The sequence below is a fragment of the Sceloporus occidentalis genome, unplaced genomic scaffold, assembly GCF_023333645.1.
Source record: "Sceloporus occidentalis isolate IW3139 unplaced genomic scaffold, rSceOcc1.0.p SCAF_100, whole genome shotgun sequence".
NCBI lineage: Eukaryota > Metazoa > Chordata > Lepidosauria > Squamata > Phrynosomatidae > Sceloporus > Sceloporus occidentalis.
Window position 1 is genome coordinate 346796 of NW_028317080.1, and position 12226 is coordinate 359021.

Consider the following 12226-nt stretch of genomic DNA (forward strand, 5'->3'; position numbering starts at 1 on the left):
AAAGGCATAAAATAAGTATAAAAGGGGAAAAAAAGGAAAATATGGAGAAAATTATTAAAAAAAAACCCCAAAAACAAACAATTATCTTTATTTACGGGAAATTTTGAATGTGTCCATATTAGGGCTGTACCGCTTTCTAGATATGACTGTGGTGTGTGTTTCAAAACCTCGGGAGGGGGGTATGAGCTTTACTCATTGACTGTGGTTAAAATATGCACAGTAAATTTTCAGGGTCTCAACTCCACTTTCAAGCGAAAAGTATTATTGGATATAATATTTAGAGATAAGTTAGATATCACAATGGTACACGAATCACATCGGGTTAAAAATCAAAGGAAATTAATCTTCAATAAAAAAAATAACGCACATTTTTTCATCAAGTTTTGATAAAAGGAAGAAAAAAAGAGGAGTGGTGATCTTGATTAGAGACACAATAGTATTTGATTTGATTCACCAAGAATAGGACACTAAAGGAAGGTATATAATATTGGTATGCAAAATTAACAATGCTGTATGCACTTTAATAAATATACATGCACCAAATGAAAATTCTTTAGTTTTTTTTTTTTTTTTACACAAAGTTATGAATATGATTGAAAGAGTGGGATAAGGGCATTCAATAATGGCAGGTGATTTTTAACTCTGTAAAGGATGTAGACCTTGATAAAAAAATAAATAGGTAAAAATTCTAACTCTAAACAAAAACAATATGCAAAGAAGAATGACCATTTTTGCAAAAAAAAAAAAAAAAAAATCTGGATAAAACATATTTCCCTAAGATAGAGAAGGAGGAAGAATGCACCCTTTAGTATGAATGAGATAAATCATATAATTGATACCCCTAAGAGAAATAAATCTACGAAACCAGATGGATTTCCATTTTTTTTTAATAAAATCTTTCAAGATCTGGTCCCATATTTAAAATAAATAAATTTCCATGTTTCAGCGAGGATGGGGAGGCAAGCACAGATGTGCATAACTGGGGTCAGTTTGGCAAATAAAAAGGAAATAAAAACAAAAATACATTTTTAATCTCTTCAAACCCCTTCAATTTTTGGTACCTCAAAGCCCAGAGCAATTTTGCCATTTTTGCGCTATGTCGGTTCAGAGATTATTCTCTTTTCCTGTGAATAGTGTACCCATGTAAACTATATATTGTTTTTTTCAAGGAGAGATAGAGCTTTCTTTTGATACCATAGTTGGATGATTAGTAGAAAATTTAGAATGAGAAATTTAGCAAAAACTAGAGAAAATTAGAAAAAAAAAATTTTTTTACATTTTCCCTCTGAATCCTCACAAAATTAGGTAAAGTGATGGAAAATCCCCTCCAAGTGTCACGTACAAGTAGTTAGGAGACACCGTGGTCAGGTAGGACTCCAGGACAGAACAGGTATAACAAGCCGAGGTCAGGATTCCGGAGAGCAGGATAGTCGTATAACAGAGCCGAGGTCAGGATTCAGGAAAACAGGATAAACGTGAACGTAGCCGAGGTCAGGAATCAGGAAATCAACGAAGTTAGACAAGCCAGGATCATACACAGGAATACGGAATCAGGAAACACTATCTGGGCACTAGCACAAGGCATAGACAACCAACAGAAGGCAAGGTCAGATAGAACTGAAGAGGTTTAAATAGAAACCACAGAGGAAGTTCAAATCTCCCGCCAAACCTCATGACGTCACTTCCAATGTCCGGGAATCACCACCATGATGAGTGTGGCGCAATCTCCCTTCATATATGCCTGCAGTTCGGGAGTTCACCACCAGAGGGCGCGCGAGTGCCGAAACCGGACGCCGTGTTCCAGGAGGTCTGCCTCTCCTGCGCGGCAGTCCTGTAGAAGACGGCGGAGGCGGCACTGTGTTGGAGGGAGGTCTCCCTCTCCTCCGTGCCGGCTCCGGTGGCCGCGTATTGGAGGGGGGTCTCCCTCTCCTCCGTGCCAGCTCCGGTGGCCGCGTATTGGAGGGGGGTCTCCCTCTCCTCCGTGGCGGCTCCGGAGGTCGTGCGTTGGAGGGGGGTCTCCCTCTCCTCCGTGCTGGCTCCGGTGGCCGCGTATTGGAGGGGGGTCTCCCTCTCCTCCGTGGCGGCAACGTGGGAGCCGGGGGCAGGTAAGTAACACCAAGTTTATCAATTCAGGTGTCCTGATTTCAGAAATACCTAATTTATATAGATTTTCCATACTTTCCCAGCACCAGGGAGCATACTATAAGGTGTACATTTTTTATAATTTTTGTATAATTTTTATGCCTATGGCTTAACGGGTTTGGGGGTTGTGAACGGGAGCAGGAGGGTTATACTGGATAGATGTTATGCTAGGGCAATGGGATGTAAGGTTTCATAATTTTTTTTTTTTATTATATTTTTTTTATATTTTATTTTTGTATTTTATATATATATATATATATATATATATATATATATATATATATTTATTTATTATTTTTTTTTTACACAAAATGGTTAGCGGTCCTCTTAGGGACCTCCTGAACATGCCAGTGATGTCACAATGACATCACAGCTCACATTATTATTTTTTTATTATTATTTATATTATTATTTTAATGATTTTTTTATTATTTTTTAAATGAATTAACAGCTTTTTTTTTTTTTCTTCGCTGTTTCAGGACGGGAGGGGGAGTGAGAGACATGGGGATATCGTGTCCTCCGACGACCTTCCGGGTTACGTCAGCAGTGACGCAACACGGAAGGGAACGCCTTGGCCGATTGGGCAGTCTGAAACATAACAGCTTTCCGGCTTTCATGCCGGAAGCTGTTACAGCAGATCGGACAGCAGAAAGCTGGCGATGCTGGCTTCTGCTGTCAGTGGGGAGTCCAGGCTGTCAAACGACAGCCTGATCTCCCGTGCAGCGGCAGGGATGTGTCCCCGACGGTGCAAGAAGGGCTGGACGTACCGGGACGTCCATAGGGGATTGAAGGGGTTAATTATAAAAAAAATCGTTTACATGTGAATATTTACTAGTATAGGGTTGTCTTATATTCAGGCTTTTTTTCCTAAATAAATATCCAAATTTTGTGGGGTCAGCTTATAATCGAGCAAATACGGTATATATAAAGTTTATTTTTATGAGCAAATCCTAAAATGAAAGCTATATCTGCACAAAAATCCTCACGTGGACGAGTTAAAATACTGGCATTTTGAATGCTCATGGGGTGTCTACTTTAAAAAAAAAAAAAAAAAAAAAAAAGGTATGTATAGGTTACACCTACCTTGCCTGCTGGGGTCCCACGGATTGCCTCCTCCGTGTAGCGCTCGCTGTGTCACACGCAGTGATGCTGCACGTCCACGATGTTTGCCTGATGAAACGCGCAATGGTGCTTTACGTCCGTGACACTCGCGTGATGTGCACGACGATGCTATATGTCTGAGACACTCGCATTATAACTTGCGCAATAATGCTACGCGTCTGCAACGCTCGCAATGACGTCATCCCTCGCTTCTTTTGTTTTATTGCTTCTATACTGTTTCCCCCCCCCTTGTTGCTATTTAAACCCTGAGTTCCACTTTTTCAGTGCCAGATTAAATAATTTTACTAAAGTTTACTCCGGGTATTTGCGTCTTCTCGTTTTTTGCTGTTTCTGTGTCTACCGACCTCAATCCTGTGCTGCCAGCCCTGACCTTGGAAACCCTCGACTTTGCATCTGTGCCACCTGCCCCGACCTCGGACTTCCTTATACGACTTTGGCCTGATAGAACACCACCACTTGTTGGTATTAATATACCAGCTCTCCATCATGGGTCCAGTTCTCCTGTTCTCACCAGGGCCCTGCATAACAATGATTTGACGGATAAATTGAATTGGCTGGGTTCGAAGATGTCCCAAATACGACATTGGTGCAGGATGACCATATTTGAAACAAAAATGGTTTTAAAATAGCAATATTTGATACAGTCCTAACCTCAACATCTGAGGGAAGGGATTTAAGCGTAATAATCATAGAGGACAATAAAGTAGGTAGACAATTTAATAGAGCAGCAGGAAATGTAAGCAGAATGCTTGGTTGTCTAGGAGAGGAATTAGCAGTGGAAAGAGGGCAGTGCTTATGCTGTTGTACAGCGCACTGGAATATTCTGTATAGTGCTGGAGACTGTATCTCAGGATATAGATATTCTGGAGAAGGACTACTAAAACAGTTCATGGATTACAGGATAAAATTTACCAGTAATATCTTAGCACATATAGCCTGGAAGAAAGATGTGATGGAGGATATGAGAAAAAAACATTTAAATACTTAAAGGGAATCAACATGATAAAGGAAGAGTTTATTTAAAATAATACTACATAAATAAGAGGACATTGTCTTAAGCTAGAGAGGCAAAGGTTTAAAAGTAACATCAGGAAATATTACTGTACTGAAAGGGTAGTGGATGCATGAAATGGCCTTCCAGGCCAGGGACTAAGGAAAGCATTCAGAAGTTGGGCAGACAAGATGTCAGGGGGTCAACTTCAATATCGGACAAATTTGTACAAATCCGAATGCACAAGTCTACTGGACATATTGTTTGATTAGAACATGAATAAGATTGAAGGATTGTAAGACACACCATGAACACACCCAAAGCCCTTACATAACTGCTCCAATTTTACTAGGAATCATTTTGTCTGATATAAATATAAATCATTTTTAATACAAGCTGCTCCATGTCAACATTTATTGAACTCCACATCCTTCAGAGGTTACTAACTATAATGCTTTGTGAGATACTTGAAGTGCAAACTTTGGAAAACAGCAACCAATAGGTTGTTTTTGGGCCATCTTATTGATTGTTGTGGTAAGACCACTTTTCAAACTTTGTACCAGAATCACTTTTTAAAACACACTTTTTAAGCCCCAATATTTGTTTCAATCCAAAAATCGTATTTGTTATCGCTACCTGAAAAGGAAAAACGATGCATATGCACAAGCCTGCAATTATCCTGTCATCTGCATTGAAGCGTACTGATTTTTCCCACCTGGGAGGTATCCTTAACATGTAACGTTAGAGCTTTTAACTTGATGCTTCCCAATGACTGATGAGCTATGGAAGTGCTGTGTGTGTGTATGTGTATATGTGTGTGTGTGTGTGTTTCTGGCAGCTAACAACTTATTCTAATATATAATTCCCCCCCTAGGTTAACAGTTTTCTCCCCTCTTGTAAAACTTGTAAAAGTTCTGTTTGCCCCCCCCCCCCATTAGGTGCTACATTGGTCATTACAAAAATGACACGTAAAGCCACATCTGTGCATGGATCCAGCAGCTTAATGTAGTTACCGGATGCCATAGTAACAAGTGTTTGTAAAATAAAGATCAGCTTGGAATTTTTTTTAAATGGGTTGATGACCTCTTGCGGATTCTTGTCTCCCGTGTATGAAGGTGGTGGGGACCGTGCTAAGCTCAAAATAACCTGTTACCCCCCCATAACAAGGAACCCACCAATCAAACACGCCACAACTTCTTGGACATAATCAGGCCACAGCTTTATTAAACCATAAACATAAGTTCTGTGCACTGTGTTAGCCTATATCTTTAATATGCACAACCTTTTATCAAACAACCAAAACAAAACACGATTAATAAATTACAAATAAATATAAACAAAACACATTCCAAGTAATAATAACTTGCCTAACACAGTACAACTAACATCGTCCTTGCTGGCCCATCCTGATTCCGGTTACCACCAACACAAGAAGAGGGAACTAACCTCTCCACTCGTCCAACAATACTGACAGCTCCCTCTGCTGCCCCAATCATGCTAACCACCAGCTGACTTTAAGCTCAGTGGGCACGAACAAGGTCATTGACCATACCGTACCAGAGGTCAGGGAGGATTGAGCCCAACTTGCCTTCCTTCACACCAGCACAATAACCATAACTTAGAAACACTATCTTACCGGCAAGGACACACCAACCCCGCTGTTTGACCCCTCAAATCAGTGGGGTTCCCTACACACCATAGCCAAGGCCTGCTCCACAGCTTCCTGCAACGCCAAATTAAAAAGATCGTAGCCAACTTCATTTAAATGCACCCCATGACTACAGAAAAGGTTGGCCACAAAAACTCTCTAAAACAAACCTAAAAATCCACCGGTTCTTCACATTTGAACTCTCCAACACCTGCTGCAAATAAATACGCCTGCCGCAAATAATTCCGTGCTATCACCTCCGATCACACAATCCGAGCCCCATATGATTTCCCCCTAGATGCACAACCAAAACCGACAGGGGACCCAACAACCTAGACAAATGAACCAACTGGTGAAGCTGCACCCAGCGTATTTCATGCTTCCCGAGCCAGCAAACCGTGGCTGTCAACGGAGAAAAACCCAGGCGTTCACAAACCTAAGTGCCAGCTACTTCTCAACCCAGAAAACATTGGAATGGCCCACAAGCCACACCTGAGGTAAAGCAGGTCCTGAAACAAAAAAACATCAATAAACAGCCTTTGGACGAACATACAGCTGACTGCCAGCGTCCGATATGCCACACTGACACAGCCGACAAGCCAACCCTAGCCGCCTCCATTGCTGCTGCTATCCTAAACCAATCCCACCCCCCCCGATACTCCCCACTCAGTGCCCCAACATCTCCAAAAAGACTTCTTAAAACACCCTGATGAACTGAAAAGAAGACAAGATCTGCCCATTCCAATGTACCAACAATGGGCCCGCTAACCTGGGGCGAACAACACAAAAACACCCTTGACGCTCACACCTGGGAAATAACTGTACCCTCAACCGCCCCTTAACCGAACCCATACTCTCTTAAACACCTTGGTCTTGGAACAACAAAACTTATTCTGCACACCTGGAATAACGTCCTCCTACATACCACCCCCAATTTGCATGGCCCCAATAGATGCCAACAAAAACCTCAAACAAAATAGACAAACCTCAAAGTCCGAGGTACAAACCGCTGCAAAACAACCGTACCAGCAGCTAAGCGGTTACAGGCCTCCTACGGTCGACCTTTTACCCCTCCTCCAACCCTTCATCACTTGCTGGATTGCAAATTCTTTAGAACAGTCCGGAATACCTGACAACTTTAACAGAAAACTAAGGCCTGAAAACCCAGATGATGATGATGAAGGAAAAACTCCTACTGTCTCCCACGTGCAAATCAGGGACAACAAACCCCACAGCCAACCTCAACAGTCGCAAAAACCTACACACTCTCGTTCAAACAACGCCCACTCATCCCATACTTGAGGGATATATGCCCCAGAAAAACCTCCGCATGTGCCATGGTCCCAACCATCCAAAAACCCCTTAAGAACCTGCAATAACTCCTCCATCCCTGGAGCACTGGGTAATAGGGAATTAGGAAATTCATTTTTAACACTTTTTATTGCTTTTTTTGCCCAGCTTCCAAGGGAGGTAATTTTCTAGACCACTGTCAAAGGGTTAAACTGTGTACTGTTTCGTGAAACAGTCTCTCCTCTCTGGAAAATGCAAACCTGACACTTGAAGATCCCATGCTAGGTTGGACATATGGGCAAGCATTAATGTAAACTTTTATCTTTTCCAGAAGTATCATATAGAAAACATGTCCTATCATCTTTCTCCAGACTGTCCCAAGATTCATACAGTGTTTTGTACTAAATTGCTCAGACTTGTTTCTTGTTCCTATCCATTTGTTCTACCTCTGACTTTAGTTACTAAAAGCCAAGCGTGTTTGGGGTCACTTATACAGTTTACATAAAAAGTAATTAGCAAAGGAAGCAAATGTTTGGCTGGATTGTTCTTGGGACAACTCATACTTTTTTTATTATTATCAATCCCATCTGTAATGAAGAATTTATTTTATAAGATTAGTTGTTCACTTAGTTGCAACCTTATATGCCTGCTGAAGTTTCTTAGTTTCCTGTTAACATTGATCTTACAGATATTTCCCCACAGTTTTTCCTCCTATATTGCTAGACAGTTCTATCAATAAACTACAACATGGATAGGCAAGTTGCTACATCCCTGCTTAAATATGATGCTATTGAGTATGAACACAAATATATAAATCATTTATAATTAATATATCTGTCCATAAAATATTCAGCCTAAATAACGTATTTTAAAAAAGGTAATGGAAATTGGGTGATTGGTAATTATTAATAAAGCCACATGATGAAGACAGGAAAATAGGGCATTTCTGTCACCCGCCTGCATCAACATAACCAGCAGCCACCACAACGGAGAGGGAGCCCCCACTCCGTCAGCCAGCAGGAGCCACCATGGAGGAGTGAGACCCCGCTCCATAAGCAGCCACGGAGGAGAGGGAGACCTCCATCTGCTTTCATTTGCACTCTGGTGGGGGGCATGTTTTCTATACCTATTGACTACGGTCATGACGCATACATTCTCTGAACAGGAAGTGACTTCAGGCTTTTCAAATATTTTGCACCAAAGCCCCAAATTGATGCCTAGTAACTCCCAATCCTTTATAGCTCCTTGGAAGACATCAGACCTTGCCCTCTGATCATCCTGTCTATGTTTATAGTGCCTATTCCTCAGTGCGCATTCTGATTACAGTCTCCAGTTTTTGACCTTGGCTTGATCTTGTTTAATCTGACCTCTGGACTCCTGACTTTGGCTTCTTCGTTGTTTCCCAATTTCTCTACTTCCTGACCTTGGCTCGTCCTTGACCTTGTTATAGCCCACTCCTTGTGGTCCTACCCAGCACCCGTGTGCAGGTGTACTTCATTGGTTGATGGAGGCCCCTGCAGGCGACCAACACAGTTGCTTGCACAGACTTTTAAAATCCTGGTGCCAAAGCTGCTGCGTAGTCCGTGTCGCGTTAACCCCATATTAACCCCTTCTACTAAACACGGAAAAAACTAAAGAAAAAAAATGAACATGAAAAACGTACACAAATATTCGTCGGAACCGAACACAGGAACGGACGAATATTCGCGGAATACGAAGATTTCCCCCCACGAAGTCCAAGTCTAGTATATATAGTACTAAAACTAATCTTACCAAATAAATGTCATCTCGTAGGGCAAAAAAAAACTACATTGTTCAATCTTTGTTCAACTTTCTAAAGCACCATCCTCCTACTATCAAAAGTTTTGCTATCACTACAACCAAATAATTAATGCAAGATTTAAGAGAACATTGGGCTTATTAATGGATGTTTTCTTGTTAGTTGAAAAAACTTACAATTGCCAGTAAGAATACACAGAATGGAAATAATGCCAGTACACAGAGAGAAGGCACACTAGAGCAATGTAATGTAATTAACAACACAACGGGGATTTTTTTTTTTTTTTTACTCTCTGTGGGAGCGTTACAAGGTGTGAATTTACTCTGGTTTGCCTGTGACGTGCACTGCAACACTTCCTTAATTATACTAGAATTTGTGCTTCCATTTCTGTTAATATGCGATTCACAAGCCAATTCTTGAAAACATACAGATCTTATTAAACAGGAATAATTATGATGAAATTGTTTAAAAGGAAAACTGTTAAACAATGCCATCTAGTGTTCCAAAGGACACATTTTCTACTTTACAACCCTGTAGCCTGTATCTGTATTGATACACACATCATAACCTCGTGTAGACTTCAGCCACAATGGCGTAGCCTCTGGTGACATCTCCAGAGAGAACGAAAATGAGAGTGTAAGTGAGTAAAAGTAAATGTTGGTGTCACCTATATTCATCCAAAAAAGGCAGGAACCCAATTTCTACAGTTGCCAACTTCCAGTCTTTTGAAACTACTACTGCCATCAGTGACTGTGTAAGGACACAGGCCAGGGAGTCAAGGAGTAACCCAGATGCAGGAGATCTGGTGGTCTCTGTCTGTAGCCCACGATGCATAGTGATGGGTAGGTAGGTACAGACAGACACACAGGGCTGGATGTATATAAAACAGTCTATAGGATTCGGCTTATGATTATAAAATATATATTATTTCTTCATGATTAATGCAATATATAATAATCTATTAAGATTTAGTGTACTCACCCTTTCATTTATAATATTGTAAGTATACTAGTAGATATCAGGCAGCTATGAAATATGATGGTTAACTGTGTTTGAGCTTTGTTTTTGTATAAAGTACGTGTCAGGAAGGGTGGCCACTACCGGCTGCAGGTAGGCATGATGGTAGGTATAATTATCACATGGGCCAAACTGACAGGGTGGAATTCTGACAGACTCGTTAAATAAGTCTGCTAGCGGCTTTGCCAGGTCACAAGTTTTTTCCATAATTTTGGGCGTATCCCTTTAGGTCCCATATATTTGTCTGTTTTTACTTTGGAGACTTCAAGTAGAACTAAAGTAGAATTACATTTAAAGTCCTTGTACTAATATATAAGGCTTCATAACACTGCTCCTCCATGCATTTCTGCTCACATAAAAAAAAAATATTCCCCTTTCTTCACATGGGCTAAGATTTTTCTTTCTTACTTATAATCTCTTCCTATTCCCATCTAAAAAGATTTCACTCTTGCTGCCCTATTCCTCTTGAACACACCCGAGCCTTCACCCTCCCTCCCAACATTGAAGACAAATCTCAAAACACACTTCTTCAGAGAAGCCGTGCCATCTCAGTAGCTAGAACTTGGCAATAACACTACCTCTCTCTCACGTTTATCCTTACTCCATTCCATCTAGATTGTAAGCTTGTGAGCAGGGCAGTCTATGCCTAACGTATCAGTTTGTCCGAGTCTGTCTATTCTAGTCTTGTCATATATCCTGAATATATGTATCGTCAGAAGAGCTGCCTTAATCGTTGTCGGTATATAAAGGATAATTATGGTTTGTGTCTTCATTCATACGCCAGGTACACGTTCCAGGTCAGCAAGGATGGAGCATCCATTCTCAAATATGAAACGTGAAAATTGAGGGCAAAAATAAGTTTTTGGGACTCATGCTTGCTGTGAGAAACTTCAAGTGAGGGTAAGTATAAGATCTCAAAGTAGTGTACTTTTGAAGCAAAATATAGTTTGTAGAGGCATTGTGGTGTCTGGGTATTAATCCCCAAATAACAGGGGGCACATTTTTGGTTTAAAAAATGAAATTTAAGACAGCTTTTTTAGTTGAAAAAATGGGGCTTGTTCTACAATAATAGCTTGGATGGCCATGTATAACAAAATCACAGCACTATGCAGGACCAGCTAAGTCCTTTTAGAAGCATTTGGCTCTAAGGGCCCACTTAAGCAGATTCGGAAACCACAGCTCACGTCAAAACCTCCAGACACCTCCTGTTTTACAGAATAGACCACAGCTCAATCACCCACTTAGTATATCAAATAGATCATGTTTAGATACCTTAAATTATATTTTATATATACATTGTTTTTTACCCTGCGTTCCTGCAGCTTTTACAGCGAACAGAACAGAAAGCACAAAAACTAACATACGAGAAAAGAATACACTTTAATTTGTAGTCACTATTTAGCTGTTATAAGATCAACCTGACTGTATACGTCCAAAGAATCACGTGGAACACAATTATTAAAGGTCAAATGAATGAAAACATTGTGCCGACAAGTCAAAACTACGAACTGGTACACCATCATTTTAGTTCAGCACGCGGAAATACTCAAAGTATCTCATTAGAAAGAGTAGTTATCTTTCCAGTAGTTAAATGGTATTTGGCTGGAAGAAACTGATGACATTGGATTCTAAATACATAGAAATTAATGACTTTTGACCCCCCTCTTTGCAGCTATAACACCTTCCACTCAGTCGGGAAGGCTTTCCACAAAATTATGGAGTGTTTGTCGGACTTTTTGCCTGTCCATCCAGTAGAGTATTTGTGAAGTCAGGCATTGATGTTGGACGAGAAGGCCTGGCTCGGAATCTCTGTTACAGTCCATCTCAAAAGTGTAATGGTCAGGTATGCCAATACTGTCGTCCATACGGTATATTTTATATGTAACTATAAACGGAGAAGTAAACAAAAACACATCCAGGTAGAAAAGGACAAAAAAAGTTTTCAGTGTACAATGGTCACAAAGCCACTGACCTCTCAATTGTATTTGAAAACAATTAGCAACCGAGCACTTGCCGTTTTACTTTGAATAAAATTAAGCTTTATTATGCAAGCTAAATTAGGGATGTTATAATTGGCAATATGTACATTTGGTGCAAATCAACCTCCACTGCAACCAATTTGACTTGCATGATTTAAATATTTACCCTATTTAAGTTCTTAATAGAAAAACATTAAAGCAATTAAATGCGCTGTCCCACCCTTTCAACATAAGCTGATCTATTATTTCATTCTTTC